The following is a 27,140-nucleotide window of genomic DNA, read 5'->3' as shown; positions in this document are numbered from 1 at the left end:
TACTGAATTTCCTTCTCGATCAAATAAGTCATGGCCTAAAAACACTCTCCAACATTAGCTATCGTCGTGACTAAGTTGAGAGTCACCAAGGTCTTCGCACCCTTGACGTTGGCCCACCAGTCCCGTATGGTGACCCCGGGATCCTAATTTATCATCCAATAAGGGATCTACAATCCCACATGATCTGGACAAATCAACACTCAAGTCCACCATACCACCTCTAAAGGCTGGCTCGTGGGGACCCACTACTATAGTAGTAGGACCTTAGCTCGCCGTCACCGTCCACATCATCATGTATATGTAGCAATAATACAATCAGAAATAAACAATGAATATAAACTTTCATAAAGTATTCCAATCCCGATATGCCAATATGTTCAACAATATTTTCTGTCCAAATGGCAAGAATAGCTCAATTACACGTGAAGCTTTTCAAGTTGATTGAAACATTGCTTTAGACAATAAAACCAACTAATATTAAATACACTATAATATCCACCATTCAGATGAACATGGCATTCTGAAATGAAACCCCTTTTCTTTCATTACCATAAATATCAAAAGTATACTTGTAAAAGTGAAAGGTTTTACAAATCATTTCTAGAAGCAGCTACCAATAGTGTAAAAAGTCATCTAAACAAACATGGCTTTTGGTCTAGTTAAACCTCAAGTTACTTAGGATCATTCTAGCTTTCTCTTTCCGCATCTCACTAAGTTTTCCTCCAAGTACAAAATTAATTCCGAAAGTCTAGTCAACCACAACATACAAGTCCTTTAAAAGTCATGAAAATATGTTCATCTCATCACATATATTTACACATGGAAATATATATAGATCAAATTTTACTTTATACATCATCGGGTATTTACTTTCACAAGTCTTTACTATTCAACCCTTTCTTATACTCAATCATATCTTAGATCCTTATCATGGTGACATTACCTCAACATCAATATTTACTTCATCTATTATAATCCTATTGTCAAAATACTCAAAAGTTGACTAGCTTCTCTTAGGAGTATTAAATAAAACTATGATTAGAAATTCACAAGAATATTCAGTTTTGCAATCCAACACTTGTCACATATAACTCAATCTATTCATCATCAACCTTCTAAAGAAATTCCATTTAAAATAATAATCATAACCATTGACATCCACCCAATAGATACCGCAATATGATCAAAATATAATTAAGCACCCTACACTATGCTCACAAGAGCAAGCCTCATCCACTTTGGTGATCCTACAATGTAAGTGTAAGTAATTATGTCATCTATGGTTCTCAAATATTGCAAAGAAAATATTAACATCAATCTCACTGACTACCCAAAATCATGCATAAGGTTCCACAAGTCATTCCAATTCCAATTCCAATGTACTAGTGTAGTTATATACCTTAGCATTCGGAGCTCCATCAAGTTCCATGTACCATATTTATCACATCATGCCTCAAAACTTTAGAAATTATACATCACTAGGGAGATTAAATCATCCATTGAACATACATAATCAATTTCAATTATAATAATTAAGCTCAATGAACTCATTGTAATAATCAACAATTTCCATTCATCCACCATGCATGTATGTCCTCAAGTTCAATCTCAACTAATACAACTACATCCTCAGTAAGCTTTAGCATAATTTCCAGAGAATAAACCAGAAGTCATCCAAATAAACCATAGTCTCTAGTGGTCATCTTCACCTTATTTTAACCCACGAAACAACAATTTAAAATATCATAAAGCCATGGAAATCATTCCAGAAAGCAAATAAAATATTTTTAATACTTAATTAGTATTGTGCACTCAACATAACCCACTAACCATACATGTCATCTCGCATTGAGACGCACACACTGTTTGGCAATTTCCCTCCTCTTAGAAGATGTTTTGCCACCTCGACACAAGCAAGGAATCCAAGAAGCTATCAAGACCAAAACTCAGAATCAATATTCATGCATATGTGATGTTACATGTCAGACATGTAACACTAGGGTTCTAGGGCAAAAAGACATCATTTTTGATCCAAATGAACTCAAACTAGAGGAAACCTAGTTCTAATTAGTCCAATAATGAAGGGCTTCAATTTAGATCAAAGAAATACAAAAAGGCTAGAAAATATTTTGGTGCCACGGTACAGCTACAGTATTCTAGCTCGCTACAGTGCCTAATCACCCTCAAATGAGTGGTCAAGTAAAGTTCTCTAATCATGAATTGAAAGGAATCCTAGAAAAAATACTGACCCTAGGAAGGAAGGATTGGTCCAAAAAGTTACATCATGCCCTTTGGGCTTATAGGATAGCTTTAGAAGACATCATTGGGAATCTTACCATACCATCTAGTCTACTGGAAAGCATGTCACTTACTAGTTCAGTTAGAGCATCAAGCCTATTGGGCCACTAGGGTTCTTAAATTTTTAATTTAGATGCTATAGGAGAAAAGAGTAAACTTCAACTAAATGTGTTAGATGAGTGTGGAAAACGGCATATGAAAACTCTCTCATCTACAAAGAATGCACAAAAAAACTTATCATGAAAAAATTGTTTAAATTAGGGGCATAAATTTTTGTGAGGGAGATCATGTGTTATTTTATAATTCTCGCTTGAAACTCTTTGAGGGAAACTTATGTCACGGTGGTTGAGGGCCCTATTGCATCACTCAAGTATTCCCCCATGGTGCAATTGAAATAACGCATCCAAAAACATGGCACATTTAAGGTGAAATGGTCGAGGCTAAAAGCTTTACTTTTGGTATCATTCCTGTTCTAAGATCACAAATCTTTCAAAACAGGCCTACTTACGGTGCATCAAGCTCGTGACTTTAAACAAGCTCTTCTTGGGATGCACCCCAAGCAAAACTTTCATATTTTGTTAAGCTTGAGTCTTTGGCTTTCGCTTTTGTGTTTTTGCTTGAAATAGATTGCTCGGTGTGTCTTGCATTTTCATGTGTTGGTTGGATACTTGTGATCATAGACACTCATTTTATGCTTCCTATGTCATATGTGTATTTGTGCTTAATTGTAGGAAACTGGGAAAACTATGCTCAATATTCCAGGACTTTTACATGATACTTATGGCCGTAAGGAGGACCGCAAGCCTCAAATAGAGAGCTTTATAGGCATCTTGCGCCCGTAAGCCACCTCGCAAGGGGAATTCAGAGAGTTTTGTAAGAGAATATGGGTGGACATGTCTGAACTGGGTCGGGTTTGGGTTGTGCGAGACTAAAAAGGCAACCCATATATTTGGGCCTGGTTGAAATGGGCCATGTTTGGGCCAAATTATTTTGGTCCAAACTAGGCTCATTTGATTTTCATTAGGCCCAGGCCTAGCCTAGCCCAACCCAAAAAATAAATAAGTTTTTATAAAATAATAGTAATAACTAAATAAAACCACTATTACAACCCCTCAAATTTTGTTAAACAATTAAATAAAAAAGACAAAATTAGATGAAAAAGAATGCACATATCCTTACACATACATATATTAAAAAACCAAAAGCAAAGCCTAGAAAGTTACTTAGTATTTTCAAACATATATTTTTTTATTATAAATATATATATTATTTATTTATTCGTGCTGGGCCGGGTTGGGTGGTGCTAAAATTCATCTAACCCAAGCCCAACCTGAAATTCAATCAGGCCTACATATTTGTGCCCACCCGACTGTTTGGGCCAACTTCTTAAGCCCATATCTTATATTTTTGGGTTGGGCTCGGGCCAACCCATGGGTCACCTGGCCCATGTCCTCTCCTACAAGCGAACTTACATCCCGTAAGTCCTTTTGAGCACAATTCAATGATTCCTTATGGGCATCTTATGCCCCGTAAGTGAGCACGTAAGGGTTATCTTGACCACTTTACCGCACCCCTTTTAACCTTATGTCATCTGTAATTTTTTTGTGGGAGTTAGCCCATGTCCCTTATGGGTAGTTTACACCCGTAAGTGAGATTGTAAGAGCAAGTCGAGAACCTTACGGTCGACACTAACGCCCGTAAGTGAGTCATAATTCACTAAGGTTAAAGCATCGGCAAATTAGTATGTCTTTATTTTTTAAAACATTTCACCTCTCCCACACTCTCAATCAAATTTGTTCCTTTTCTCTCTTGTTCTTTTCAGTGGAATTCCCTTGCATTTCTTCTATGGCTTAAGCAAAAGAAATCCCTTCCTCTTATTGCTCTCATTGTTCACCTATCCTTTCTTCCCTTTCAACACTAGAGGTGAGATTATATTTATCCTTTTTCTACATTCCGCTTTTGGTCTAATTCAAGGATGGTTTTTATTGTGCTTTCAAAATAATTTGTTCTCCCTGCACTCGTTATGTTTATATTATTTTAGAATATCAAAGCTTTTTGTGCACAAAAATAGATTCTTAGAGTCTCAATCTCATGGCTCACAAGTGTAAGCTGTATAAAGGTGAAGTTCCACTAGGCTTATGGCCGTAAGTCTCCCAGCAAGTAGGGCGTAAATTCCTTTATTTTGGTTATTTGCATAATGATTATGAAATAACAATTTAATATCATGCGCAGGATGACTAAAACCAAATGAATAACTACTGGACCAAAGAAGAAAGACCATTATGAGGGTTCCATCTCTCAATGATAGCCTGCAAGAGCATCAAAAGAAGTTGAAAGGAGATGGATCATGTACATGATCAACAACCTCACCACCTATTGTGCCCGCTAAAATCAACTTCTCTACTTCACATTTCGAAGATCGGTACGGCCTTCTGAAGTTGAATTGATTTCTACACTTCTACATTATAGAATAGTTGGGACTGGATGAAGTAGTTCGTGGATTTGTTAGTACATGGCGATGGACTCAGTTGTTTGACATTACAGAGGACACATATCGAGTTGCTACACTTAAAGTTCGAGCACAATAGAGATTGATAACCGGTTGACTAACTTTTGACAAAGCGAGGCTCTATTCGATTTTTTTAGTTATTTGGAGTCCAACGCACCTTAAGTTACATAGATTTGAAGTGAAAAAGAATGAAGAAGTGGCACCAATATCACTTGAGCTAGCCCTTAGCATGGAAGTATGACAATGCCCCTTGCGTATGTCCCACAAGTGCACTGGTTTGTTGAAGTAATAAAATCCCAGATGAGTGGGGTATCGTATCCACAGGGAGTAGAGAATAAAAACACTTAAATTATTTCTTAACTAAGTGAAAGATGAATAGTGATATGTGTCACAAGATGTGAAATAACAAACATAAAAGGACAAGAAAGAGAGCACAAGTAAAGGAGAAGGTAAGGTAATCGATATAAATGGGGTACCCGGATATTGTTCCGCCTAGGACAATCGTTTCAAGTGCAAGAACCCTCTATTATACTTTCTAAGTGATGCAATAATGAGTCGTGGAGATCCTTAGATACATGGTCCAAAATCTAAGGTCAACCATACCTAACTTTATACATGTCCTGGAGGAGAAATTGAATAACCTCTCAACCTTGCACTCGTATAGAATTACAATGAGTTCTAGGGATTCCAAGTGACCAATCCTCTTCCTAGATGTAGACCTAACCCTTTAGTCCAGGTGGAAGGTCCCTAGCCACAATTAAGGCTTAGATGCTAAAATCACTTCAACGCTTCACTCCGTTGCACCTGCAATTAAGCCCCATCGGAAGGTTATCCTTTAGCACATTCATGCTACTATAACCAAAAAGAACATGAGGAAATGGAGGTAGAATAAATCACACCGGAGGAGAAAGGAGATGTTGTGCTACCTCTCGACTCACCCTCTTAACCCTCTCCAATCTATCTTTATCTAACTCTCGTGGTGTGTCACTCACTCACAAGGGTTACCAACAAGAACTCTCAACCCTAGTGTCACTCTAACGAGTATTCATACAATCAAGAATTCAAGATTGGAACTCAAATAAAACATCAATTAATTGAAATCATAATAAACAGGTTCAATGAAACGAATACATCCTAGGGTTCACAAATACCCAAGTACCCACTAGAGGGTTTAGCTCTCCATGGAGCTAATTACAATCAATGAAATCAAATGTAAAAGAAAAGAATCCATAGAAAACCCCCTCGATAGTCATGGCGATGGTCTTGTGGAGGGTCCTCTACTAATCCAAGGGTCCCTTTGTCCGGCCTATAATACACCTCACTGGATCGGTGCCGACGAAAGCTCTCTCACTAACCTTCTTCCAGATAGAACTTGATGTCAGAGCCGTAGAACCTCTCCAAATCCCTAGCCAATATCTCTCAAGACCCTAGATGAAGCCCTCTATCAAGTTAGAGAAAAGATGGAGAAAAGAATTATGAAATCGGGGATGAAATTGGCCTTAAATAGGGCTAGAATCGGGAATCCACACGGCCATGTCGGCGCCACTATGGATTTTTTGCACAGGCGTGTGGAATTTCGACACGCCCATGTGGATTCTCTATTTTACACCTTGTTCGGCTGGCTATGCACATTACCTCCTATAGTGTTTGCTATAGTATCCTTCTACAGTACCAGCCCGAAACACTCCCGAATCCATGTTTTCATCGAGGTAATGTAAATGGGCACATGTTTACGCCGTGGATCACTTTGCTTCTTCAATAAATGGACACGTTGGTGGAGATCTTGCTATACATGCATAAGCCGGAATGCTTGAATGTGACTGCCCTTGTGCCTCTCCAAATCGTTGTGCTAACTTGAATACAAGGAGATTAGCCCACATTCTCACATCTTACACCCGACTTATCTCTTCGGGTTTGAACCTTCTCAAGATTTCCTTCAAATTGTACATTCACGATCTACATTGGCTTATTTCTCTAACATTCAGCTTCACAACCCTATATGCATGAAAGTAACATAAATGCACACATGTTAGCACTGAAACCCGAGAAAAGTAATGCTCATCATAAGGAAATAACACTTTGTATTCTTATCACACATGCACTTATCAAAGCTGCCCTCACACTTAAGCTTTTGCTTGTCCTCAAGCAAAAAAATTAAAAACATTATGTGCATAAATGATAGAAATATTGGAAGTTCTTGGCCTTAGGTTCACCAAAGCATACAAAGAGAGCATTGTACAAGTAAGGGAAATTTCAACACTAAATACGAAAAATCAATGCTCTACCTAAAAGCTTAAATCAAAAAGGACAACAATCCCGAAATCATGTAAGTGTCTCGAACTCACTCAAAAACAATCCAAAGTATACTCCTCAAAGTTCTAAGTACAAGGGACTTATATATCTACAAACAAGTAACAAAAATTTCAAAGATGGTAGTAGCTTCACACATCCTCTAAGGTAGCCCTTTCCAAAGCGGCCGCTAAGGTGGCTTTCACACTTTCGAGGTGGTAGCTCTTTCTACTCGGAGTGGTAGCTTTCACTCATCCTATGAGATAGCTCTTTTCTCTCATTAGGGCATAACTAGTATTTGACCTATGAGAGTCGTCTAGCCCTCTTCATCTTCTGGAGCACCTTCTTCGGGATCCTCGAAGTAGATGGTACTTGTTCAGTCGAACTAAGCATCATAACTTCTTCATTTTCCACCTTTTGGTCAAATAAACCCTCGTACGGGTCCGGATTGAACATTTCCTGCTTGTATTCATCAACAATCTCATTAGTAGTGTCTAGGAAATACAAAGTATAATTGAAATCAAGAGAATGCCGCATGGCTTCAGCAAGGCTGTATGTGAGCTTGTCATCTCCAACTCTCAATGTAAGCTCCCCGTCGTCCATGTCAATCAATACCTTGGAAGTCTGCAAGAGCGGTCTCCCAAGTATCAAAGTACATCCGCATCCTCATCGACGTCTAGCACCACAAAATCTACAGGAAAAATGTACTTGTCCACCTTCACAAACACATCTTCGATGATACCCCTCGGATGTCTCACCGTTCAATCCGCCAATTGCAAAGTCATCGGAGTGGGTCTAGGCTCGCCCAAGTCTAGCTTCTGAAAGAAGGTGTATGGCATGACGTTGATACTGGCCCCTGAGTCCACCAATGCCATTTCTTCACCCAAATTGCCAATATTACACGGAATGATGAAGCTTCCTAGGTCTTTCTTCTTGTTCGGCATGTTCTTTGCAACACCGCCGAGCAAGACGCATCTAAGATCACTGAAGCACTCTCCTCTAACTTCCTCTTTTTAGTCAATAAGTCCTTCAAGAATTTTGCCATATTTAGGCATTTGGGCCAATGCCTCAACAAAAAGAATATTGATGTGGAGTTGCTTGAACAAACTCAGGAACTTCTTGTACTGTTCATCCCCTTGAGTCGGCCAATGCCATTTCTTCACCCAAATTGCCAATATTATACGGAATGATGAAGCTTCTTGGGTCTTTCTTCTTGTTCGGCATGTTCTTTGCAACACCGCCGACCAAGACGCATCTAAGATCACTGAAGCACTCTCCTCTAACTTCCTCTTGTTAGTCAACAAGTCCTTCAAGAATTTTGCATACTTAGGCATTTGGGCCAATACTTCAACAAAAGGAATATTGATGTGGAGTTTCTTGAACAAACTCAGGAACTTCTTGTACTGTTCATCCCCTTGGTCATTCTTCAATCTAGAGGAATAAGGAATTCTTGGCTTGAAAGGTGGGGGTGCCACCTCCTTCTCTTTGCTTGCTCCATCCTAAACCTCTATAACCTCGGGTGCGTGTTCATTGGACCTCTCACTCGGAAGCCTACCTTCAACCTCACGACCACTTCTCAAAGTGATCGCCTTCACATACTCTCTAGGATTGGTCTCGATATTACTCGACAAGCTTCCTTGTGGCCTTTCCAATAGAGACTTCGCAATCTGCTCTACTTGATTTTCTAGATTGTGCAAAGAGGCGGTGTGGTTGCGAAGTGTAGCCTCGACTAATTGAAACCTTGTATCTAACGATTGCACAAACCTAGTCAAGGCCTTCTCGAAATTGGTCATTCGGGTCTCCAAACCAGAAACTCAGTTTTCCATGTGTTTGGGGCTTGTTGTTGTTGGAAACCCGGTGGCCCCATGGCTTTTTGTGGACCTTGGTTACTCCACGAAAAATTGGGATAATTCTTCCAACCCATATTATAGGTGTTGCTATACAGATTCCCTTGGTTCCTCATTGCATTAGCCACAAAATCGATATTCTCAACCAAAGATACATCACCAATAGTGATCGGGCAATCGGAGAGAGCATGTCCTCCACCACACCCGGTGCAAGTAGTCACAGCAGCCACTCTATTCGAAGTTAGAAGATCTAACTTCTTACTCAATGATTCCACTTGAGGCGCCAATGAAGTTACTGCATCTATCTCATGGAGCCCAGTCATCTTTTTCTTCTCCCTAGCATTCCATTGGTATCTATTTATCCCCATTTCTTCAAATAGTTGACGGGCCTCACCAAGGGTCTTGCTACCTAAGGTACCTCCTGCTGCCGCATCCAATAGTTGTCTTGTACTCGGATTCAACCCGTTGTAAAAGTTCTGAACAATCATCCACTTCGGGAATCCCTGTTACGGGCACTTTTTCAGGAGCTCCTTGAACCTTTTCCACGTCTTAAAATAGAGACTCCAATTCTGACTGTACAAAGTACGAGATCTCATTCCTAAGCTTTGCAAATTTTTCAGGAGGGAAATAACGGGCAAGAAAATCTTCTACCATCTCCTCCCATGTGGTAATCGATGCTTTATATAATGAGTATAGCCACTGCTTCGCTCTCCCATTTAAGGAAAATGGGAAGGCTCTCAATTTGATGGCATCATCTGTCACCCCGTTTATCTTAAGCATATCACACACCTCGAGAAAGTTCTCTATATGACTGTTTGGATCCTCATTGGCCAAACCATTGCACTGTGAGGATTGCTGCAACATGTGGATGAATGTCGGCTTTAACTCGAAGTTCTGAGCTGTAATCGCGGGATGCACAATACTCGATTGTGTCCCCAATACTGAAGGACTGGCATAATCGGATAGTGTCCGCTGTGGCTCATTCTGTTCTGCCATATTTTCAGATTCTTCTACTTCCAAATCAGCTAGATTAGACGGTTCTTACACAGGTTGTTTTCCTTTTCTTCTAAGTGTACGTTCAAGTTCAGGATTTCATTCAATCAATATCGAAGGGTTCCCTCGCATCATAACCTGGAGCTGTACTAAAAAAAAGATAACAAAATCAGAACGATGATAGAAAACAAGATGTGAAATAGAATGAATGAATGAAAAGCTAAGAAAACAAAGTGCAAAGTATCTCTAAACGCCTACCCCCCGGCAACGGCACCAAAAACTTGACAACACCCATTGCGTATGCCCCAGAAGTGCATGGGTTTGTCGAAGTAATAAAATCCCAGATGAGTGGGGTATCATATCCACATGGAGTAGGGAATAAAAGCACTTAAATTGTTTCTTAACTAAGTGAAAGATGAATAGTGATATGTGTGACATGATGTGAAATAACAAAAGTAAAAGAACAAGAAAGAGAGCACAAGTAAAATAGAAGGTAAGGCAATCGATACAAATGGGGTACCGGGATATTGTTCCACCTAGGAAAATCGTTTCAAGTGCAAGAACTCTCCATTATACTTTCTCACTGATGCAATAATGAGTCGTGGAGATCCTTAAATACATGGTCCCAAATCTAAGGTCAACCATACCTAACTCTATACATGTCCCGGAGGAGAAATTGAATAACCTCTCAACCTCGCACTCGTATAGAAATGCAATGAATTCTAGGAATTCAAAGTGATAAATCCTCTTCCTAGATGTAGACCTAACCCTTTGGTCCAGGTGGAAGGTCTCTAGCCACAATTAAGACCTAGATGCTAAAATCAATTCAACGCTTCACTCTGTTGGACCCGCAACTAAGCCCCAGCGGAAGGTCATCCTTTAGCTCACTTTTGGAGTGAGGATGGTTTATGTGAAAAGTTGTGAAGTTAAGATGAGAAGGATTTTACATTTCTTTTAAATGATATGTCAACATTTCTAAAAGTTCTCGAATTGTTTTCTATGGTATTTGAAAACAATAATTGGATCATGACTGAGTTCATTCAAAGATACTTACAAGAATGTCTTATTTGTGTTTGAAGACTTTATTATTGTGTTTTAAATATACAAAAATGTATGTTTTCATGAAACTTGGGACTCTTGAAATGATTTAAATGAGTTTACACAAACCATTTCTACTACACATTTTGTGTTATTGTTGAAGTTATTCTTGAAAATGTACTCAAGGATTATTTTCCAAACGATGCTTATTTGATGAAAAGATGTCTCAATATGATGTTTTGGATAGTTTACTCACTCTTGGAGTGAAAGTTGTATATGATAAAGCTTGTGATAAATTGATGAGATTGATGCTATATTTGAAGTATATTTTCAAAGAATACTCTTGTATGTTGTTCTTAATGAAAATGTTTTCATTAAAGATGTTATAATCTGGTTATTCACTCTTGAAGTGAAAGTTGCATATGTGACAACTTGTGTTCTCTTGATGAGACTTATACTATCATATTGATGTCTATACAAAGCCTATAGGCTGGATTGATATTTAAATGTTTTCATGGTGACATGGGAGCCGAGCTCCAGTACTTACTGCAGTAAGAAATAGATGGTTTCCACAGGCCGACCTAGTAGAGGTGGCGTGGAAAACTATCAAACCAGTTATGCCATTTTAGGTGGGAGCACAGAGCCCTGACTTGGATATTTTTGGGTTGTTCGGAGTCACCACACGAACTTCCCAATGACCAATGCCAAGATACACCCATCTTGGGGGGCTCCAGACCTAACGAAGGCCACTGTTAGTGATGGAGTGTTTTCGATGCAATTTGTGATACTATCAACTTTTGATTTATTTAATTACTTATTTAATTTTAAACATTTTTAATTATTGAGTCATGGAAAGAAAATGTATTATTTTCGGATTTTAGACTTGTTTTAGTTTCCTTAATGAATTAAAAAGGTTGTTGACTTGCATTTCTTAATAAAAATCTCACATTCATGGTTTTATACTTGATGTCTAAAATATTTCATCATTGTTGAATTTTAAAGCACATTATTCTTTTTCAATTTTTATTTATTCATGTATAAGCTATAGTTCCCTGTTTAGTCCGTCACTTGGTAATCTAATTTTTAGAGCCTATTCACTAAGATCTGGTCGTCGATTTAGATTTCTTAAATCCCTATTTTATTGAATTATTGAAAGAAATAAATGCCATTGGAATTATAATTGGTTTTAAATTGTTTATATTTTAAAATGGTTATTAATCGTGTAAATTATTTACGCAAACATAAGTTCTTGTTTCGTGCTCGTTACTTATACTATCTTGGTTATGGTTGCACATTTGAGTCATTTAACATGTTACAACTATTAGACATTGTGTTATGCAAATATCTGGGTTTGAAATTGTGGAAAGAATATTATTTTTTTTAGCTATTCATTTTCCGCAGACTTTTATATCTTGAGTTGTTTGGAAAATGATTCCTATTTAATTTAGAGCTTGGCTTTGATCAATTGTTATTGTAAAATACTTTTATTGGTATACGTTGTTCTTTGTGAATTTTAGTGTTACTCTATGGTTGCTATTTTCTTTGTTTTGGGTATTGGTAAAATCTTAAAATAGTTTATTATTACATTGCTTATATTTATTTTTGACATGTATGATTTTATAGTTCCATGCAATTCCCATCATTGAGTAACCAAGATACTCAGCCCCTCTTTTTTTTCCCATATGTTAATTCAATGAAGCAGTGCGGACGTGAAGTGCTTGGCAAGAGTCTGTTTCATTGTATTTACTTTAAGTCTGTATGTATATTCTAGTACTTGGCAATAGGGTGTGAAATTCACTAATGCATTGTGTTTGACCATTTGTATATTTTTCTTCCTTGAGTGCTAATGTATGTTGCTATTGTCGAGTGTTGTTTGATAAACTGTACTGAGAGTTCGGGATGAATTTATGATTATGTATTCCAAGTTGTAGTCTTGTATTTCTAAATGTGGTTGTATATGTTTGCTTGACTTCAAAATGTACTAATTGGGCATGTATCGAAAATTGTTTTATCAGTATGTTGTTGGGTCACTTAGGATTGGTTATAGTGTTCTTGATCAAGTATTATGTCAACCTTATGATGATCCAGGATTGAGGTAGTGTTGACCTCCCTTGGATTATCGCGGCAGTATGTCACTTGTGGGACCCTCAGGTCGGGGCGTGATAATATGAGTTCAAGTTGATACGCATGTTATACACCCACTATGAGCACGCGAATAAATGGAAGACCTACTTATGAATCGACATATATTCAAAGGTAGAGGTACTTGTTGCGGAAAGCCAAAATTTCGTGTCGGTCGTTGTGTCGATGATCATTATGAAGTGAATGACCAGTGCAGCAACTCCATAGATCTATCGCATAAAAGTAGCTCATGTCGCAGATGGCAAGTTTATGGTATCCTGTGCAAACATGAATGCATTGTAATAATGCAGACAAAAACCAACATTCATTGATATATTAGTGGCTACTTCACCGTTGATAATTACAAATTGACATATAAGGATGCTATTTTTCCCATACCCGACCATGACACACCTATGGACGACAATCGAGAACTGCGTTTGAGTCCACCTATCATGATAAGGCAACCTGGGCATCCTAGATGGAAGAGAATCGAGTCGCAATCATCGGAGGTCCCTAAGTTACGTTGTAGATCTTGTAATGAAACTATCACCGAATAGGCATTGTAAATAAACACAAATTTAAATAGCAACAATCTTATTTACATGTCAATCTTTGATCTTTAAATAGAGACTTTGATATTTAAATAGACACACTGAAAGTTAAGCAGAAACTCTTATTATTAAAGGGTAACACTTAAAGTTAAACACAAACATTGATATTTAAATAGAAACACTGAAATTTAAACTGAAAAATTGAAAGTTAAACAAAGAAAAATGAACATACAGACATTAAACAAACACAAGTGAATTTACGTAAGAATGTTTGCCATGTCAGTGGAAAAGAATGAATAGAATTTAAATTATAATGACAAAACTGTTTTACATCTCAAAACAATATTAACTCTGTTTCCCCCAAGTCAAAGAATCGCTTTTCTCAGTGATGCCGACCGCGCTCCTTTCCATAAGTTTGAGGGTAACATAATTTAATCTCAAATAAGGGATGCCCATTTGCTGTAGTCGTAGCTTTTCATCGTCAAGTAACTGTTCGATAAACAACATGACATAGATGGCGCAGTTGACACTTCCTGGTTTTTGTCGTTGGGTGTCACTGTCATGAATTAGTGGGCACGATAGAGTCACTGTCTTGCCAAACTCCATTTCGACACAATAGTCGAATAGTCTCCGCTATCGAGATATATAATTTGAGGTTAGAATCTTGATTAAGAAAGTACTATTTATTAAACTCTATTTATCAAAGAACTTACCATTCCTTTGGCATCTCTATTTATCAAAGCTTGTATTCTTGTATCAGAGAATCAAGACGGGCCTTCTCTTGGTATACAGGTTCCAGTTTAGTGAATACTGCAAACGATGCCCTTTGGATGATCTCCAAGTGTTGTCCACTCATGTGAACTTTCAATTCAGCCACGGTCTCCACTACCAGTGTCAAGTAGCATCGCCTATTAAGTAGGTTTACTGCCATAATCACAAACTTGTGACAATAACATTACATTACGCAGTATTCAAAACATCTTAAATAGAAAGATATGTTTTTAATTGGAAACCTCAATTCTTAAACGAAAAGATCACTTCTTAAACAGATACCTCATTTCTTAAATAGAAACCACAATTCTTAAATGGAAATAATTTTTTTTAAACTAAACCTCATTTCTTAAAGGGGAAACATACATTATAAACATTACACACCATAACAATTGAAAAAGCTCTTTAGATCATGTACACATATGAAAATGTAAAACAAAACAAAACCTAGCCAAGAAATCTCCATGCAGAATTGAATATCATCCAATAAAAATATAACCGTAAAACAAAACAAAAAAAAATCTATCTTTATAACAGAATAGTTTATAAATAAAACCATAATAATGACTTCTTTAATGGCGTCCACCTTGCTCAATACCTTGGACTGCAAACTGATGAAATGCCGAATACTTGAGCGAGACTTTTCCTTCGAGACACTGGTAGAAAGGAAAATTCCAGTTCTACAGAGGATGTCAAGGCACAGACAACTTTGGAAAGTAAAAAGCTAAAGAGGTGAAGAGAGAAAAAAATGTAAACGGCGCTAGTAATGGTTGTCTCTCGGAATTACCCCAAGAAAACCCCCACTTCCTCTCAAACCGGAAAAATGGTTGAAGTGGGCATTATGGTCAAACCACATCGTACTGCAATGACTCCCCATACAAGGGGCAATTTCATCCAAAAAATTCAAAACTAACTTTGTTAACCACTGTCCACGGTTACATACTTTAGGGGTTTGAAAAACATTGTGTTTAAAAGGAAAGGGTTTTTAGGGTTACACAAATTTAGGAGTTGTGTTTGTACATATTGCAAACTTAGGGCTTGTTATTGGCAATTTCCACAAATACTAATTCTATGTTTTCTTTTTTGGAATGTCTGATATTTTTCAATCAAAACCCTAATCCTATATTTTTCTTTCGGAATGGCTTCTATTTTTCAGTCAAAATTCTAATCCTATGTTTCTTTTGGAAATGTCCCCTATATTTTTGTCTTTAATCAAAACCATAATTTTACATTTACTTATAGTAATGTCTCCTATTTTTCAATCAAAACCCTAATCCTAGGAAAATGAAGCTTATGATTTAGATGATAATGTCAATAATGATCAGACTCCTAAGGAAGAAGAGAACATCGCTAGAGTCACATTGAACATGGATAATCAGCTCAGACCATCTATTGAGGAGCCACCGAACCTGGAATTAAAGATTTTACCAGAGCACTTACAGTATGCCTTTTCAAAAGAAGAATACCATTTATCCGATTTCAGATAGCGCATGGGTGAGTCTAGTGCAAGTGGTACCAAAGAAAGGGGGATGACGGTAATTACCAATTAGAAGAATTGACTTATAGGGAATTGAATGACACTACTAGAAAGGACCACTTTCTGCAGATATTCATAGATAAGATGCTGGAAAAGTTATCAGGGCATCCATATTATTGTTTTCTAGATGGATTTTTGATATGTGCTTGTGCGATAAGAATGCGAAGTGTCTTTACTTATGATGAGCATTACTTTTATCGGGTTTTAACGCTAATATGTGTGTATTTATCTCATAAGTTATATCCAATTAATTTTTTATTAGTATCTTATTTTTCAGGATGTTCTTATAATTTTTAGAATAAATTATAATAAAATTATTTTTTATATTTGTTTATTTTTTAATTTAATTATGATTCTTAATATATATCTAAAATTCAATTTTGATAATATTATCAAATATAAATATAGAAATTAAATAAAATTTAAAATAATATATTAAGAGAAAATTTGAAGTATTATTTTCAAATTAATCACCATGAAAATAGATATTAAGTAAATTGTGAGTAAATGTTTAGTTTAATAAAAAAAAATTATATATATATATATATAAATATATGAGAGGGTAAGGGTACGTGAACGGGTTTTACCCGTACCCTCTTCAACGGGTAAAGGTAAGGGCAAGGGTACGGGTAGGGTAGGGGCATACCCTTACCCGACCCGTACCCGCTCAAAAACTAACGGGTAATACCCGTACTTGTACCCATACCCGGTCAAAGAGGGTAATACCCTCTTTGACCGGGTACGGGTACGGGTATACCCTTTGGGTAGGGTACAAATTGCCATCTCTAGTTTTAGCAAGGTTGTTAGACCCCACTCGGGCATTGACCTGGCTAAGTCTAGTGGTCAAGGGTCAATGGGTTCGACTGGGTTGAACCGTGGTTGAATCGGGGTCAATAATAAAATACAAAAACATATTATAATAATTAATAATGAGCAAATATAATATTAAAACCATAATTATAATATAAAAAACTACTCAAATTTATATTTAAATTGATAAATGACTTTATATACACTAGTGTTTTCTAATTATGTATAATCATCGAACTTCTCTCGGTGTTTTTTATTAATTTATTTGTGTATTGGTTGATTTTGTTAGAATAGATAAAAAAATTTAATTCACTAACTTTCATCCTTTTATATGGATGATATATTTTATCAATAAATTATATAACTTACCCAATCTCAATTGAGTTTTTATTTTGTTATAAATTCTTTTATTTAGTTAAAATATTTTATTTTTATATTTTATAATAAAATTGCATTCATTTATTGTTTTATTTTCTTAATAAATTAAACATTTTTATAAAAGTATTTACATAACATATTAATGGATTTTATTTTTAAATGTTAATTTTTGTTGGTATGTTTATGATATATATATATATATATATATGTAATTCTATTTTTTATTATAAATTAAAAATTAATATTAATAAATATACATGATTTTGTGGTTTCTAGTGAGAAAATAATAATAAATTATGAAATATTATTAAAAAAATCCTAACATTGTGACCCTGATTGATCCGGTCGGGTCAACCAGTTCCCGGTTGAACTGCCTGGGTCACCGGGTTAACACCCAATTTTTCCATACCCAGTTCAATGGGGTATACCCGGGCCGGCCACATGGCCGGTTCCCGGCTTTTCCTGTTGAACCAGCTGGGCCAGTCCGGGTCTGACTACCTTGGGTTTTAGAAGATTGGATGTCAAATGTTTTTTTCACCTGGAGAACTAATAGGATTATTGCAAGCAGAACACGAGGGACGTGCTTTAGACGAAGTGATTTGTTATCGAGCAATCTTATTGGGAATAGTGAGGGCATCTCTGAATATTCACGGTTTCATATCCTAAGTGAGTTTTTAAGAAACTACTTGGCTTTTAGCTAAAGCTACTCTATGAGGACGTATTGATTGGTTGAAACGATTGAAAGAGAACATTGTTCGGGGGAAAGGAGATTATAACTGTTGGTACCGGATTCCAAAAATTAGTGCACCGTTCAAGGCAAAACAAGACTATTCATTTGAAAATTAAAAAGAATAATCTATTTAACTTAGATGTGAGAGATAATTTATCAGATTGTAGAGAATTATTTTGTTCTTGCATCCAAGATAGTTAATTTATATGAGACATCAGAACAATCATTTACGAATTCCTAATGGTTGATTCTTTTTTGCTTACCCTTTTTTTAATTTCACCATTTGTTTTATTTTATCTTGTCAGATCATTGATTTACAAAATAAAATAATAAAAAAATTAATGTAATGGTTTGAACCGCATATCGACATCCAATCACAGTTAGAAGGTTCCCTCAAAACAATCATTATTTTTTTATGCAAAAAGATATTGGAACATCAATTTGCTGGAGATGATCGAACCAGGAGTTCATTTTGGTCATTGTACTTAGAAACAGAATCATAGAATGGTCACCTTACATCTCCGCAAAAACGTAAAGGAATTCATATTACAAATCTTACTATAACTGTTCACTTTATTATCAAAAGCCTGTGATTTAGTTTTTGATGCAACAAATAGGGGAAAAAGCTTTTTAATCATCGGTACCAAAAATAAAGTAATGGATTCAGTAGCATTGGCTGCAATAAAGGGCTTAGTGTCATTATGTTAATAAAAAATGGCTTGGTGGTATGTTAATGAATTGGCCCACTATGAAAGTGAGACTTCATATGTTCAATGACTTAAGAGTAAAACAAAACATAGGGAAACTGAACCGTGTCCTCAAAAGAGATGTACCGATGTTGAAGAGAAAATTATATGCCTTACAATCATATATAGCTGCGATCAAATATATGATCTGTTTGCCTGAAATTGTAATCATCGTTGATCAAGAAATAGAGTATATGGCTTTTCATGAATGTGCCATATTTGGGAGTTTGACAATTTGTTTAATTGATACAAATTGTAACCAGACCTTGTAGATATTTTGATTCCAGCCAACAAGCTTCAATCTAATTGATTCTTAAGAAATTAATATTTGCAATTTGCAAGGGCCATTATAGCTATATAGGAATCTCTTGATTATTATTAAAAATAAAAAAATTAAATTACTTAATTATTTTATTGGGGAATTCCATAGATTCATTGGATCAGTTACTATTTCTGAAAACTTTTTAAAAAGAGATAAATAAAAAAAGGGTACTTGGGACTATTGATCTTATGTGATTACTTGGAAATAATCGATTTATTATATAAAAGTAGGTGAGTTCATAAAGAGATGGTTGAATCAAAAATAATTCTTTTTGAAGTTCGATTTCTATCAGAGGACTAATATGAAATGTTATACCGTGTTCCATTAAAAACACTCAAAGGATTATATGATATATCAAGTGTAGAAGTAGGCCAACATTTATATTGGCAAATAGGGCTTTACAAATACATGGCCTAGTACTTATCACTTCTTGGGTTGTAATTGCTATCTTATTGGTTTCAATCATCATAGCCGTTCGGAATCCACAAACCATTCGAGCGGTGGTCAGATTTCTTCGAATATGTCCTGAATTTATTCGAGATTTGAGCAAAGCCCAAATTGGAGAAGAATATGGTCCTTGGGTTCCCTTTATTGGAACTATGTTCCTATTTATTTTTGTTTCTAACTTGGTCAGGTGCTCTTTTACCTTGGAAAATCATACAGTTACCTCACGGGGAAGTTAGCTGTGCCCATGAATGATATAAGTACTACTGTTTATTCAGCTTTATCCATATCATTAGCATATTTTTTTATGCAGAGTCTTACCATGATTGGGTTATTTCAAAAAAATACATTCAACTACTCAATTCTTTTTACCAATAAATATCGTAGAATATTTCACAAAAACCCTTTATCTCTTAGTTTTTCAATTTTTCAGAATATATTGGCTGATGAATTAGTATGTTGTTGTTCTTGTTTCTTTAGTATTTTCATTAGCTCCAATACCCGTTATGTTTCTTGGCTTATTTACAAGTGGTATGCAAGTTCTTACTTTTGCATCTTTAGCTGCGGCTTTTATAGGCGAATCCATGGAAGGTTATCATTAACTAGCCTTCGAAATTGTGTTTTTTTTTGTAAACTGATTTCAATTCGTGCATCACTCAAGAGAATCCAAAGGGTTGGAAAACATAATAGATATTGATAAAAATATATATCATAATATAATCGGTCTACAATCAACCGTAGAAGGAAAGATGGACTATATTACAAAATCCTAAAAAGGATGACATAGGAAGGTCAAATTAGATATATGTAATGTCTATAAGTCCAGTCCATGTGTATCTTTCAAAAATGATTCTAGAATACCATTCAATATGAAATGCGGACAGGATAGTACACGTTATGGAGGAAACAAATGTATATGTGATATTAGATATTCATTAGTTATATAGGATTATCCCTATAGATTATTCCTATCTAAAATCTATTTTATTTACAATTTACAGTCCACTGTATTTATATGTAGATGGATTTCAATACTATTTTCTTCTCTTTCGTCTGCGACTATTATGCATGGATTGAATGAAAAAACAAAACAGATGAATTCGGGAATGGAATAGAGTAAAGAACAAAGAATTGATGAAAGAATGGTTCGAAAGAAATGCAATAACTAGAGCTATGTGCACATCGATTTACAAAAAACCCATTGTGGGTAGAAAGTAAAAAAAAAAACAAGATATCGAAGTAGTTCTGACGATTCAGTTGATTCAATAAAATTTGTATTTTAATTCAGAATCTTGAGTTACTTCTCCACCCGATGGATCTTAGTGATAAAATATTAAGTAATAATCCATTGGTTGATTGTATCATTAACCATTTCTTTTTTTTTAGTGCGAGGAACTTACCCATGAATCCACTGATTTCTGCTGCTTCCGTTATTGCTGCTGGATTGGCTGTAGGGCTTGCTTCTATTGGACCTGGAGTTGGTCAAGGTACTACTGCGAGTTAAGGCGTAGAAGGTATCACTAGGTAACTAGAAGCAGAGGGTAAAAATATGAGGTACTTTATTTTCACTACAAAAAAATTGTTATATAGTGACAGTCAAAAATCCGTCACTAAAACCTTAGTTTCTGTCACTATAGCCATATTCATGCTATAGTGACGGGCATAAACTCTATTGCAACAGTAAAATTTTTGTCAAATTATCCCTTGACGATATAGGTTTATATTGACAAAAATTAAGCCTTTTGCAATATCCCATCGGCATATACTGACAGCAAAGAATATGTTGCTACATTCTATACTGACAGAAATGTCCGTCACTTTATCCTTATTCTTAAATAATTCTAAAAGTTTTTACTGACGGATAATATCGTTAGTATAGCTATAGGGATGAAATTTTTAAAAGCTTTTTATTGATGGATAATACCGTCATTATATCTATAATGTTGAAATTTTTAAAATTTTTTATTGACGGATAATACCGTCAGTATAGCTTTAGTGAAAAAATTTTAGAAGTTTTTACTGACAGATAATACCATCAATACATCTATGGGATGAATTTTTTATAAATTTTTACTGACAGATAATACCGTCACTATATCTCTATTTTAATATAAATTTTCAAAGCTTTTAGTGATGGATATGATGGTCTTTTTACTTACACATAATATCATCATTATATTCATACAATTATTTAATTTATAAAATAAGCACTTATGCAGGAGAGACAAAAATAAAACCACATATTCACAGTTCTAACACCATTAGCGATCTCCAAAATAATTAAATAATGAAACATTCTGATGGACAGATATCAAAAGGTAGTAAGCATATAGATAAAAAGTCGGGTCAATTTACCAAAGAGTTACAAAAAGACTGGTGATGAACCAGAACACAAAACCATACACTTTTATAGAAAAGCTCACAAGCATCCAAAGTCAACTACCAAACGAACATAAACACTCTAATCCATAAAAGAAGAATCTATGTAGGCATTGATCAGAACATCCTAGTATTCATGTGGAAAAATAAAACTCAAACAAGCATTAGAGGGAGGTAATTTTCCAAAATAACACTATTTCATCAGTTTTTCTCATTGCTGATTTCTTCCCTTTATTTCTGAAACTTGACCATGCTTTATCCCAGTTATAAAATAAACATTCAAATTTGAGAGCTTGCAAAAATTAACCATATATGCAAAAAAGTTGAACATGCAATGGAATCAAATCCAGTTCATCCATAATAGAAGAGTTATTATAAGGTTTTGTTGACACTTTAAGAATAAATGATCTCTCTCTTGGCATAATAACAGCATAGACTTAACATAAAATGCATTAATTTTATATCTTCACAATCAATTTGTTTAAGCAATTCACTTCCACAAGAGTTCAGAAATCACATTCAATTATTCAATAAATATCTTTCCTCTTAAAGTAATCTAAAAAAAAAATCATACTGAACTCTTACCCATGAAATGCAGAAATAAACATTTAGATTTGAGAGCTCTTAAACAATGCACAATCAACGCAAAGTTGAATACATGGGATTGAAACAAACTCATCTATCATACAAATATCATAAGGTTTCATTGGTACAAATTTTTTTCATTTGTCCATCCATTGTATCTTCATGTACACAACTCTGACAATGAATGATCTCTCTTATTACTGCAATGAGTAGCATAGACTCAATACATGTTAACACTTGAATTACAATAACAAACTAATTGACAGTTTTCTTTGCTTTCCAAATCTGAAAGGAGTATAAGAAATGCAAAATCACATCTTCTTTTGCTCAAAATGAGTTTAATGATCACCTTCAATGTTCCAATATATAAAGCTTCTTCCTTTTTATGTTTTTTTGGTAATCAAAATCAAAACTCATATTCATAAATGACAACTCTAAAACAATGCAAAATGTTGCCAATATTCAACAAAAAGGATAAAAAAACTGCTCAGATGAAAGAATTCATGAAGCATTGCAATATGTTGCCAATATTCCTATAAAACCATGAAACATGTAACTGAAAGTATACATAGAAAAAGTTTATAAACTATGGAGGATGGCAGTCTATTGCCACTATTCTAGACTAAACTATAAAAGGAGATAACCACTAATAATCTTACCTTAGACTTCCATGAACAGTTGCTAAAACAGAAGAAATTTCTGATCTTACTGGGGAGATGAAAATCAGGACCTGCAGAACAACATAGAACCACAAAATTCAGAATAGTCCGGAAGTTGAATATATATATATATATATTCACATAAAAATAATATTCAACTTCCGACCATGAATCAAGTTTTAAAAAATGACTGGTGTTTGAATTATTTTAATATTTGGTTGAGTGGATGGATTACCGTTCAATCATTCAAAATATAAAAAAGATAACAAATTAATAAAGTTAGAGAGACTAAGACATAAAGAAAAGGCCTCGTTACCTTAGACAGTGTTAGGCTGAAAACTTGAAGATAAGTGATTTCGGAGAAAGAATGTATAATAGAACTTACAAGTACTCTCACAGACTTGCAGATAAGTAGCAGAGATGGACCACTGGCTCTACCTGTCCAAACTCCATGAGGATATGAATAGTACTAGAAGCAGAGCATGACTTGTTGTTGTTGTTGTCACTCTGGACTGAAAAATGCACCAGAATTACCACCCAAAAGTAACGCATTAATTAGCTTTGAGCACAAACCTTTTCCTTAGTACAAGAATCACTTGTCAGCACTAGAGTTCAAACTAGAAAATTGATTAAGAATTTGGAATGGAGGGACTTGGGAATCAAGAGCCTTGGAGAAGAAAATTTAAGTTTAACATTTGGAATATCTCAGTAAAGAATTTTTACAAACAGAGACCACACAAATAAAATAGATGATTAGCAAAATAATAACAACAAACTTTTGGAAACTAACAAAGACAAAATTGGTAGACTAGTCATGTGAATAATAAATTAATTTAATTCAAAACTATTGTACCTTACAGATTTTTGAGGCATAAAACTTATATATCAATGTAACCATTCAACACTGAAATCATTGAACATGCCAGTTCATCTTCCATCTAAGATGACACCAATTTCTCATATAATTTAAATGTCCTTGTTTTATATATTAATTTCTCTGATAAAAGTGCCAACCACATACATCAACACATATCCTTGGTATAATAAGTTCACACACTAACACGGCAGATGATAAGCAGAGTTTATTTTCTCATTTCAAGTAATTACCTTCTCTCAATGGTCAACAGATTGCATCATGTGTTACCTAAAGCTCCTAGGAACTTGCCATCATCTTGAAATTTTTAACAACATATAAACATATTACCCTCAAATAGTGCAGCCAATGAACATTAACCTTTGCTTTTAGCATTAAAATGAGGAGCACATGTTAACACTGCAGAAACCAATTATATAGCAGAAACTTCTTTAGCATCATTTGAACAAGTAAAGCTAAAATATAACAAATCTAGACAACTAATCCAACTACCATTAAATTACGCATTTTACAATTCAAAGTTCCAAATATCACAATGACATGCAGTCAAAAGTTAAATTAAGTTAGAAATGCAAGCACCAAATTACAATAGGATTTATTTGATACAACAGAAAGATAAACTAAAATATGCATAGATCAAAGGAAAGAAAGATAAACTAAAATATGCATAGATCAACAGGATTTAGTAAACAACTCACAATTGATGATTGCAGGGCAGTTCACTCAAACCAACAAGTCTATAACTGGGTCAGGTCTTACTATAGTTCTGGTTGAGACATCTGCAAACAAAAGTTAAAGCAATTGATATATAAAATACAATACACAGTCAAACCACTGCAGTGCGCCATGCACCACCCTCCCCACCACCACCCTACAAACCACCATCACCCTCTTCACCCTCAAAAACCCAAACTCATCCTCCAACTTCTCCAGCAACGCCGTGTGTGCTCCCAACTCGTCGACCTCGTCAGAATCCCCTCCAAGTAGGCGTGCTTCCTTGAAAACCAATACCTAACAATCCCACAAGCGCTACATTACTGGCTCCCGCACACCCCCACTATCCTCATCGAGCACAACACCGTCGAATTGAGAAGATGGAAATCCTCTCAGTCTTCTCACTACCGCTAATCTCTCTCTCTCTCTCTCTCTCTCTCTCTCTCTCTCTCTCTCTCTCTCCATCCCTCAACAACCTTCACTACTGGCCTCCTCACTCCATCTCTCAACCACCATCACTACCGGCCTCCTCATCTCCATCTTTCTCTCGCTCTCTCTCTCTCCATCCCTCAACAACCATCACTACCGCCCTCCTCATCTCCATCCCTCAACCACCATCACTACCGGCCTCCTCATCTCCATCTTCACTACCCTAAACCACACTACTCTCGCTGGATAGAAATGCCCTAGCTAATGGAGTTTGTGGATTTATACCTAGATTTTTGATTGTCCGCGGTGACGGAGTTTTTCCGAAAGACCTTCCTTCGCGCTTGATTCCGGCGGTATGGTACGATTAATGGAAGTGTTGCGATGGATGGTACGATGGATGGAAGGGTTCGGTGATGGATGGAAGCGTTCGAGAAAGAGGCGAAGGGTAAATTTCAATGATTTTTTTATATATAAATATGTTAATATACGAGTGAGCCGTTGAAGAATTATTTAGACTTTTTTTAATATGTTAAACGAGTAAAAGATTAGGGTAAATTTTGATGTTAAATAACTAGATTTATAATTTTTAATGAATTATTAAAATAATTATACATGTAACACATTCAATTTTTTTAAAAACAAATATAATATATATTGTCTAAAAACATAACTTTTTATAATAATTAATATTATTAGTAAAAATAGCAATTAAAAAAATTATTTTTTTATAAATGTTTTATTTTTCATATATTTTAATAAAAATATTTTTTTAATATAACTACATATATTTTAAACATAACTATTAGCAAATGTCCAATTTATTACATTAGTTATAAAAATTTTTATTAGGATGAACCATTTATAGTTACACAATTTGACCGTCACTATATATAATAATCAATATAGCAATATTTATACCAATAGGAAAAATAGGTGTCATTAAATGCTTGATTTCTTCTATGAGTTATAAAAATTTCGTTAGTATAAATAGTAGAACCTACAAAAATTTGACCGTCATTATCGATAAGCATTGATATTAGCTATATTAACGAAAGAATATGCATTTGTAAATATTTGATTTATTCGATAGTCAAAAAAAGTTGTGTTGGTATAAAAATTACATCGATAAATATTTTCTCTATTCTGGCAGTTTTAAATTATTATTGGTAAAAAAAGTCTATAGCTACAGAATTTGATCATCACTATAAATATCTATAGTTATGGAATTTGATCGTCACTATAAGTAATAGGCATAATACAATAATAGCTATATTGACAGAACGAAATCCGTCAGTAAATATCTAGTATTATTGGTAAAAATAGTCTATAGTTACGAAATTTGACCGTCACTATAAATAAAAGTTAGAATACAATAATACTATACTAACGGAGCGAAATTCGTTAGTAGATATCTTATCTATTCTGACAGTTCTAAAGTATTGTTTGTAAAAACAGTTTATAGCTATAAAAATTTGACCGTCACTATAGATAAGTGTCGGTATATGGCAATTTTTTTATAGTGTTTCTTAGTCTAGCTTTTATGGAAGCTTTAATAATTCACAGGGATGGTCGTTGCATTGGCGCTTTTATTTTTTTGAATCCTTTTTGTTTAATGTGATCCTAGAAATGTAAAAAGGTATCTTACATACCTTTTTAGAAAGCATTTCAATTTCAATTCAAATCAACTTTGATTCTCTATCAATCAATTATGTGAGACCATTAAGATTGTTAAAGTTAAACTGTTTGAAGTCCAAGCATAACATGGGTATTCTTTTTACTACTATGTTAATATTGAAATGACTTAAAAATGAATAGAATAATTAGTTATTTATCCAATATAAGACACTCATATTGATAAAACTATTTGAACCATTTACTAGTTCCTAGTAAAAATTGACTAAAAAAGAGGGGCACCTTACCTCCTTTTATCCAATGCCAAATTGATGACTTGTGAATATAAAAAGAAGAATTTTTTGGATTTTTTGAAAGGTAAAATTATGAAGGAATTTTTTTAATATTTCATTAAAAATATCAAAATAATAAATTACTAGAATTTATGAAACAGTGAAAAATTAACTAATTAAATTCAATATTTTATTTTTTTGATATTCTA

The 27,140-nt window shown here is 34.9% G+C and overlaps 1 non-coding gene and 1 pseudogene across 1 annotated transcript; both read left to right on the top strand.

The window, feature by feature from the left end:
• Window positions 1–9,441: 9,441 nt before the first annotated feature.
• On the top strand, window positions 9,442–9,549 carry LOC120269843. Its single transcript, XR_005539475.1, has one exon. It is a non-coding gene; the product is annotated as a small nucleolar RNA R71 (small nucleolar RNA).
• Window positions 9,550–19,248: 9,699 nt separating this feature from the next.
• On the top strand, window positions 19,249–19,989 carry LOC120269290 (annotated as a pseudogene).
• Window positions 19,990–27,140: the final 7,151 nt, after the last annotated feature.

This window comes from Dioscorea cayenensis, chromosome 9, assembly GCF_009730915.1.
Source record: "Dioscorea cayenensis subsp. rotundata cultivar TDr96_F1 chromosome 9, TDr96_F1_v2_PseudoChromosome.rev07_lg8_w22 25.fasta, whole genome shotgun sequence".
In the NCBI taxonomy this organism is placed as follows: domain Eukaryota; kingdom Viridiplantae; phylum Streptophyta; class Magnoliopsida; order Dioscoreales; family Dioscoreaceae; genus Dioscorea; species Dioscorea cayenensis.
The sequence above is the reverse complement of the archived record's forward strand: the minus strand, read 5'-3'. Positions and strand labels throughout refer to the sequence as shown.